We start from the raw sequence: 9883 nt of genomic DNA, 5'->3' as shown, positions 1-9883 counted from the left end.
AAATGCTTTCTTAACCTGCTGCGAAAATCACTTTGGGCGAAGTGTCATGTTTTTGGGGAGTCCCCTCACCAGACAGACCAAAAGACAGACAGAGAGAGACACGCCCAAACACACACATCCTCATGTTTGCATTGAACTGCTCTTTTCTTATCATTGCCGTATGGATAGCTACAGTTGAAGTCGGAAGTTTACATACACTTAGGTTGGAGTCATTAAAACTCGTTTTTCAACCACTCCACATATTTCTTGTTAACAAACTATAGTTTTGGCAAGTCGGTTAGGACATCTACTTTGTGCATGACACAAATCATTTTTCCAACAATTGTTTACAGACAGATTATTTCACTTATAATTCACTGTATCACAATTCCATTGAGTCAGAAGTTTACATGCACTAAGTTGACTGCCTTTAAACAGCTTGGAAAATTCCAGAAAATGATGTCATGGCTTTAGAAGCTTCTGATAGGCTAATTTACATAATTTGAGTCAATTGGAGGTGTACCTGTGGATGTATTTCAAGGCCTACCTTAAAACTCAGTGTATCTTTGCTTGAGATCATGGGTAAATCAAAAGAAATCAGCCAAGACCTCAGAAGAAAAAAAACTGTAGACCTCCACAAGTCTGGTTCATCATTGGGAGCAATTTCCAAATGCCTGAAGGTACCACGTTCATCTGTACAAACAATGGTACCCAAGTATAAACGCCATGGGACCAAGCAGCCGTCATACTGCTCAGGAAGAGACGTGTTCTGTTTCCTAAAGATGAACGTACTTTGGTGCGAAAAGTGCAAATCAATCCCAGAACAACGGCAAAGAAAGGACCTTGTGAAGATGCTGGAGGAAACGGGTACAAAAGTATCTATATCCACAGTAAAACAAGTCCTATATCGACATACCTGAAAGGCCGCTCAGCAAGGAAGAAGCCACTGCTCCAAAACCGTCATAAAAAAGCCAGACTACGGTTTACAAAGATCGTACTTTTTGGAGAAATGTCCTCTGGTCTGATGAAACTATTTGGCCATAATGGCCATCGTTATGTTTGGAGGAAAAAGGGGGAGGCTTGTGTAGCCGATGTGAAATGGCTAGCTAGTTAGCGGTGGTGCGCGCTAGTGGCGTTTCCATCTGTGACGTCACTTGCTCTGAGACCTTGAAATAGTGGTTCCCCTTGCTCTGCAAGGGCCGCGGCTTTTGTGGAACGATGGGTAGCGATGCTTAGAGGGTGACTGTTGACGTGTGCAGTGCGTCCCTGGTTCGCGCCCAGGTCGGGGCGAGGGGACGGACGTAAAGTCTATACTGTTACACTTGCAAGCCGAAGAACACCATCCCAACCGTGAAGTACGAGGGTGGCAGCATTATGTTGTGGGGGTGCTTTCCTGCAGGAGGGTCTGGTGCGCTTCACAAAATAGATGGCGTCATGAGGGAGGAAAATTATATGGATATATTGAAGCAACATCTCAAGACATCAGTCAGTAAGTTAAAGCTTGGTCGCAAATGCGTCTTCCAAATGGACAATGACCCCAAGCGTACTTCCAAAGTTGTGGCAAAATGGCTTAATAAGGACCACAAAGTCAAGGTATTGGAGTGGCCATCACAAAACCCTGACCTCAGTCCCTTGTCAAATGTGTGGGCAGAACTGAAAAAGCATGTGTGAGGAGGCCTACAAACCTGACTCAGTTACACCAGCTCTGTCAGGAGGAATGGGCCAAAATTCACCCAACTTACTGTGGGAAGCTTGTAGAAGGATACCTGAAACGTTTGACCCAAGTTAAACAATTGAAAGGCAATGCTACCAAATACTAATTGAGTGTATGTAAACTTCTGACCCCACTGGGAATGTGATGAAAGAAATAAAAGCTGAAATAAATCATTCTCTCTACTATTATTCTGACATTTCACATTCTTAAAATAAAGTGGTGATCCTAACTGACTTAAGACAGGGAATTGTTACGTGAATTAAATGTCAGGAATTGTGAAAAACTGAGTTTAAATGTATTTGGCTAAGGTGTATGTAAACTTTAACTGTAAGTATTATAATTGGCGACCAATTGTGAAAGGATTTCCATTCCCAGTACTGTATACAAAGAGGGACCTTAGTTCACTGGTGTCAAGATCAACTTTCAGTTCAGGGTTGTTTGAGAGTCACGCCTGGGACTGAGGGGATTTTGACTGTGATTAGGCCAAAAACGATCAGGATGTTGGAAGGTGCAGAAGGGTAGGAGAAGTTGATTCCATACAGTGTGAGCAAAGCACAAATCACATCAGATTTTGCTGTTATTGTCCTCAACAATTATTTAAAAGAGATAATTTGAGGTTACATACGATGGCAATGGCTTCATCTCTTCTATAGGCTACAGTACAGTAAGTTCTTGTTTGAGAGTTTTATATAAGGAGAATCTGCACTGATTAAATCACCTTTCCTTCAAATGTCTTAAAACAATGCTTAATCAGTAAACAAGTCCTTTAGGTATAATGAGATGGCGGGGATGGCCTATTGTTTTTAGAGAGAAAATAGGACAAAATTAATACTACATAAAAGTCGCATAAAAAGCACATATAGGCTACTGTTGTTCAGGCAACGTAAAATAACGAAGGGATTTACCACCTCAGATTGTTTTCCCTCAAGAACAATGAAAATCACATCCATCTCTGTAATTAGAATGACATCAAATACATACGTAGCTTCAGTCTATCCTTCTTATCCCAAGTCATTTTCTACCTTAACACTTGACAGTGTCTTTAATTCCCAGAGTTTATGCGCTGACCACAAATGACTCAAAGGATTACTAATATCAATATTACATTTTAACTTATCATAGTTTAATGAATAAGAGCAAATCAGCTCCTTTTTTAAATTTTAATATCATGAAAGTGATTGCAGTTCATAGTTTGTCTGGTCCCTCCAGATGTTATATTTTCTGTCAGGGTGAGAGAGGAAGGAGACTAAACAGGAGGATCATGGAGAGTGATCAAGAGATAAGGCTAAAATATCAACACAAAAATAAAAATCACCTGGAGAAAAGGAGATTACAATTGTTGTTGACTAGGACTGAGGGGATAGGGTTGGACAGGAGGTTATACTCTGTCGTCTTAAAAAAAAAAAAAAATCTCTGCCCCGTGTAAAATAAACAAACTAAAAACGCTTCAGCAGCTACAACAACCCATATTATACCCGTAAATCCTGCGAAAGTGACTAAAATATATCCCTTGACCCCTTTGTCTTTCACATATGACAGTGGGATAACCATTTATGAATTCAGACTTGCAGGGTCAGGAAAGATTAGAGACTAGGTATGGTCAGGGAGTGGTTAGAGGGGTAGTTGCAAATGGCTCACAGAATATTTGTGGCAATAAATAGTGGTTATACGGATACAGCTCCTTGCCCTTAAGCAACCAGTTGATGTCAATACAAGCACATTCATGTATGAGGTTATAATCGATGGAATACAGTGCATTCAGAAAGTGCTCAGACCCCTTGACATTTTTCACATTTTGTTATGTTACAGCCTTATCCTAAAATTGATTAAATAGTTTTGACATCAATCTACACACAATACCCCATAATGACGAAGCAAACAGTTTATTTTATTTTTGCAAATGTATAAAAACGTAAATGGTACATTTGCATAAGTAATCAGACCCCTTTCTCAGTACTTTGTTGAAGCACCTTTGGCAGCAATCCAGCCTTGAGTCTTCTGTATGACGCTACAAGCTTGGCACACCTGTATTTGGGGAGCTTCTCCCATTCTTCTCTGCAGATTCTCTCAAGCTCTGTCAGGTTGGATGGGGAGCGTCGCTGCAAAGCTATTTTCAGGGTTCTCCAGAGATGTTCGATCAAGGATCTCTCTGTACTTTTCTCCGTTCAGTTTTTCCTCGATCCGGACTCTTTCCCTCTCCCAGTCTCTGCTGCTGAAAAACATCCCCACAGCATGATGCTGCCACCACCATGTTTCACCGTAGGGATGGTGTCAGGTTTCCTCCAGACGTGATGCTTGGCATTCAGGCCAAAGAGTTCAATATTGGTTTCATCAGACCAGAGAATCTTGTTTCATGGTCTGAGAGTCCTTTTAGGTGCATTTCTGCAAACTCCAAGTGGGTTGTCATGTGCCTTTTATTGAGTAGTGCTTCCGTCTAGCTATTTTACCATAAAGGCCTGATTGATGGAGTGCTGCCGAGATGGTTGTCCTTCTGGAAGGTTCTCCCATCTCCACAGAAGAAATGTCAGGGTGACTATTGGAATCTTGGTCACCTCCCAAGGCCCTTCTCCCCTGATTGCTCAGTTTGGATGGGCGGCTAGCTCTATGAAGAGTCTTGGCGGTTCCAAACTTATTCCATTTCAGAATGATGGAGGCCACTGCATTCTTGGGGATCTTCAATGCTGCAGACATTTTTTGGTAGCCTTCCCCAGATCTGTGCCTCGACACAATCCTGTCTCGGAGCACTATAGACAATTCCTTCGACCTCATGGCTTGGTGTTTGCTTTGACATGCACTGTCAAATGTGGGACCTTATATAGACAGGTGTGTGCTTTTACAAATCATGTCCAATCAATTAAATTTACCACAGGTGGACCCCAATCAAGTTGTAGAAACATCTCAAGGATGATTAATGGAAACAGCATGCACCTGAGCTCAATTTCGAATCTCATAGCAAAGGGTCTGAATAAATTATGTACTGTAAATAAGTTATTTCTGTTTAATTTTAATACATTTGCAAAAATGTCTAAAAACCTGTTTTAATTTTGTCATTAAGGGGTGTTGTGTAATTAAAATAATTTCATCCGTTTTAGAATAAGGCTGTCATGTAACAAAATGTGGAAAAGTGAGGGGGTCTGAATACTTTCCGAATGCACTGTATATATATATGAACTGAAGAAAATAAATAACTACATTTTGTTGCTTTTTTAAGGGCATGCTTTTCGAGTATACACAGAATAAGCATATTTTCCCTTTCTCGCTCATTATCCCTCTTTCTCTATCCTTTCCTATTTTGCTCCAGGGAGATAGACAGGAAATTAATTACAGGGAGCCTGACAGAACACAACAATAAGACAATGACAGGTTTTTACAGAGGGCATTATGTCAAGATTATCTCTGAATGGGGTATTTTCTTGTGGGTCTGTAAAACTAACTTGCAGCATAATACGTACCTTGTGAAAGATAAATATATTCACATTTTGATAATGTTACATTGTGGAAACACGTGGTTGCCATAGTAAAATTCAATTTCGTCTTCAGAATAAGCATTCAAGGAATCTGATTTGTGTTGCGATAATTGTAATCTGTACCCCATGCACACATTACACACAGCTTCGAAATGTGTTATGAATAAGTAATATATTTATCCTCATGACTTGGTCACAGAATATTTTCCTTTATAACGAATATAGAACTAGGCTATATCTTTTCAAAATATTGGTATTCTTCATCCCCTGGATGAACTTTCACTTTGTAAGGCGCTGTAGTCTGTATTATTTGATGATTGAGCTTAAACATCCATTAATGTGCTCAACCCTCTCACTTCACCCACAACCCCAACCCCCTGCCTTGGAATCTTAGTAGATAGCACAGAAAACATGGTCCATTCAGCAATTATTCACACAGTCTTGGGCTAATGGTACTCTGAATGCACAGACACAGCAGAATGAAGTGAGTCAGTGGACCAGCAGTAATGGCCCCATGTAGTGTGTGTGTGTGTGTGTGTGTGTGTGTGTGTGTGTGTGTGTGTGTGTGTGTGTGTGCAGGGGCGCAACTTTCACTGGGGACGGGGGGGACATGACCCCCCCCCCCCCCCCGCCCCACACACACACACATTTTAAAGTTGCATTTTTGACCCCCTCAGTTTTATAATTGCAGAGTGATACAAAAAGCGGCATCGGTGTGCTTCGGGACCATGCAGATGCCTCAGAGAGGTCTGGTAGACTGTTTGGTGGTTTCAGCCGGCAGGATTTAGGACTGTGCGGACACTACAGAGCATGCGGACAGGCTGTGTGAAGGCAAAGCTATTATTATAGGACCAGCACGATGCTGCTGTCTGGAGCTGTTGTCTCTGTGTGTTTTCTCCGGGTTGTAACAGCAAGCAGAGCAGAAACTAAACAGGCTCCTCTTTATTTGATTGATGTAGCTGGCAAGGTAACTGTTGTTTGACTTAACAGAAAAATAAGTATTTATTTCCAGTGCTGAACTAGTAGTGTAACTGACATGTAACATTACATGATTCATCCTCTCTCGACTGAAGTTCCTTCTGAAGAGACTGAACTAGCTAGTGGGCCACCACAGCCAGTTCAGCTTTAGCCATCTGTCAGGTAGCAGCATCTAACAGCTGTTGTGTGTATTGAAATGTTTTATAGCCTTTTTGTCCTGTTTCAACAGAAATAAATTAACTTGGCTAGTTTTTCGGCAGTTGATGTACCATTAGAGCTTGCCAAACATTGGCTAACATTAGCTAGCTCACTAACTTTAGCTATTATTGATGCCTCAATTCTGCTAGACCTGAATAAAACGATGAAACAAGCTGCCAAATGATTGAAGACCAATATTTTGACATTTCTTGACTGTGCAATGTGATTTTTTTATTAGTCAGTATAGCAATATAATGTTATTGATCTGTCCATTTCCCTGGCTAATTCCCTACTTTTATTTTTACATTTAGTGTGTGGTTCAGCTTTAATATTGCGGATAGATTGTAGCTTCCATCAATGTAATTGTCTGAATCATTTCAGATCCCCCATATATTTTGGGGGTAAATACATATATTTATATATATTCATACCCACATATATATATAAACATGCATACATATACATATACATACATACATACATACAGTGGGGCAAAAAAGTATTTAGTCAGCCACCAATTGTGCAAGTTTTCCCACTTAAAAAGATGAGAGAGGCCTGTAATTTTCATCATAGGTACACTTCAACTATGACAGACAAAATTAGAGAAAATAAATCCAGAAATTCACATTGTAGGATTTTTAATGAATTTATTTGCACATTTTGGTGGAAAATAATTATTTGGTCAATAACAAAAGTTTGTCTCAATACTTTGTTATATACCCTTTGTTGGCAATGACAGATGACAGTCAACCGTTTTCTGTAAGTCTTCACAAGGTTTTCACACACTGTTGCTGGTATTTTGGCCCATTCCTTCATGCAGATCTCCTCTAGAGCAGTGATGTTTTGGGGCTGTTGCTGGGCAACACAGACTTTCAACTCCCTCCAAAGATGTTATATGGGGTTGAGATCTGGAGACTGGCTAGACCACTCCAGGACCTTGAAATGGTTCTTACGAAGCCACTCCTTCGTTGCCCGGGCGGTGTGTTTGGGATCATTGTCATGCTGAAAGACCCAGCCACATTTCATCTTCAATGCCCTTGCTGATGGAAGGAGGTTTTCACTCAAAATCTCACGATACATGTCCCCATTCATTCTTTCCTTTACACGGATCAGACGTCCTGGTCCCTTTGCAGAAAAACAGCCCCAAAGCATGATGTTTCCACCCCCATGCTTCACAGTAGGTATGGTGTTCTTTGGATGCAACTCAGCATTCTTTGTCCTCCAAACACGACGAGTTGAGTTTTTACCAAAAAGTTATATTTTGGTTTCATCTGACCATATGACAGACGGGCCTGGACATGTACTGGCTTAAGCAGGGGGACACGTCTGGCACTGCAGGATTTGAGTCCCTGGCGGCGTAGTGTGTTACTGATGGTAGGCTTTGTTACTTTGGTCCCAGCTCTCTGCAGGTCATTCACTAGGTCCCCCCGTGTGGTTCTGGGATTTTTGCTCACCATTCTTGTGATCATTTTGACCCCACGGGGTGAGATCTTGCATGGAGCCCCAGATCGAGGGAGATTATCAGTGGTCTTGTATGTTTTCCATTTCCTAATAATTGCTCCCACAGTTGATTTCTTCAAACCAAGCTGCTTACCTATTGCAGATTCAGTCTTCCCAGCCTGGTGCAAGTATACAATTTTGTTTCTGGTGTCCTTTGACAGCTCTTTGGTCTTGGCCAGTGGAGTTTGGAGTGTGACTGTTTGAGGTTGTGGACAGGTGTCTTTTATACTGATAACAAGTGACCATTAATACAGGTAACGAGTGGAGGACAGAGAAGCCTCTTAAAGAAGAAGTTACAGGTCTGTAAGAGCCAGAAATCTTGCTTGTTTGTAGGTGACCAAATACTTATTTTCCACCATAATTTGCAAATAAATTCATTGAAAATCCTACAATGATATTCTGGATTTTTTTTCTCATTTTGTCTGTCATAGTTGAAGTGTACCTATGATGAAAATTACAGGCCTCTCTCGTCTTTTGAAGTGGGAGAACTTGCACAATTGGTGGCTGACTAAATACTTTTTTGCCCCACTGTATACACACATATCTTTTGAAAAAATATGTTCCTTTATTATTCCCCGCAAACCCTAACACCCCTCCCCTAATTGCAGTAAACGAATAAACAATAACACTTAGGCTTCTACTTCCAGCTTATATACTGTATACTATTTACATTTTACAGACACAATCTATTTTACAATACTTATATTTAGTTGTTTTTCGTCCTGACAATCCTTTATTTCTGATGTCCATCCAGTTTGATTTCTATTTGACTGTGCAATTTCACAACAGTTCTGAACCTATATACATTTTACAGACCCAGTATGTTTTATATTTATTATCTTCTTGTTATTAGTCCCACCCTTCAGCTCCATTCAACCCCTCCTATCTATCTCTTAACACCATCCATATTGGATTTCTATTTGCCATATATTTTTCAACTGTGCTGTGATGCTTCACAAAAGTTCTGAACCTTTCTATGCTCATAGTTTCTACAGGTTGTAAATGAAAGATAAAAATGTTTCTAAAATAATTATTATATTATTGATCGATTGACTATGACTTTTCAAATAACCTAGTATTGCGATCAGCAGGGTTAGCTCCAGGGAAATGTTGCAATTCTTCAGCCATTCCTGGACCTGTGACCAAAAACAAGCTACATATGGGCAGTAACAAAATAAGTGATCAAATGACTCTGCCTCCTCGCTGCAAAATCTGCATAGCTGGGAAGGTTGTATCCCCCATATATATAACATTCTATTGGTTGCAAGAATTTTGTAGTAATTTTAATAGAAAAATTCTACGTTTTGAATCCGCCGTTGTTTTGGGTGTCAATTCATAAACCATGTGCCATGGAATTGGTACATCGAAAATCTCTTCCCAACGATTTTGCAATATATATTGCAGGCTAGACTGTCATGGTGCACAATCAGTACACAACACTATGTTCATCATGTCTTAGCAGGATCAGATGGTGACCGGTATCCCAGCAGGGTCAGACAGCCAGGGAAGACCAGTCTACGGAGCTCAGGTGAATTTTGCAGTTTATTATAACAATCATGAATGGATACAAAGTTCCAGTCATGTGTGCTCCCTCTTGGCCTCTAGGTCACCAGGCTGCTCGTTATGGTGCACACCTGTCAATAGTGGTACGCGCATCTGGGCATAATGACACTCACCTGGACTCCATCACATCCTTGATTACCTGCCCTATATATGTCACTCCCTTTGGTTTCTTTCCCAGTTGTCATTGTTCCTGTTCCATGTCGGTGCGCTGTTCATTTATTAATTAAAGGTATTCACTCCCTGAACTTGCGTCCCGACTCTCAGCGGACATCGTTACAGTTCCGTTTTGAATTAATGGGTAGGCTACAGTCTGGGAGTAATGGTCATTTCAATTACTGATCCATTCTATGCTTGGATGATATAATTTTTAAATGTACACCAAGGAAATGATTTTCCATGCCTCATCTGAGCAGGATCAGATGGTGATAGGGGTCTCAGCAGGGTCAGGCAGCCAGGGAAGGCCAGTCTGGGACGGAGCTGAGAG

This window comes from Oncorhynchus clarkii, chromosome 25 (genome assembly GCF_045791955.1).
Source record: "Oncorhynchus clarkii lewisi isolate Uvic-CL-2024 chromosome 25, UVic_Ocla_1.0, whole genome shotgun sequence".
NCBI classification, from domain to species: domain Eukaryota; kingdom Metazoa; phylum Chordata; class Actinopteri; order Salmoniformes; family Salmonidae; genus Oncorhynchus; species Oncorhynchus clarkii.
This window is presented reverse-complemented; position numbering follows the sequence as displayed.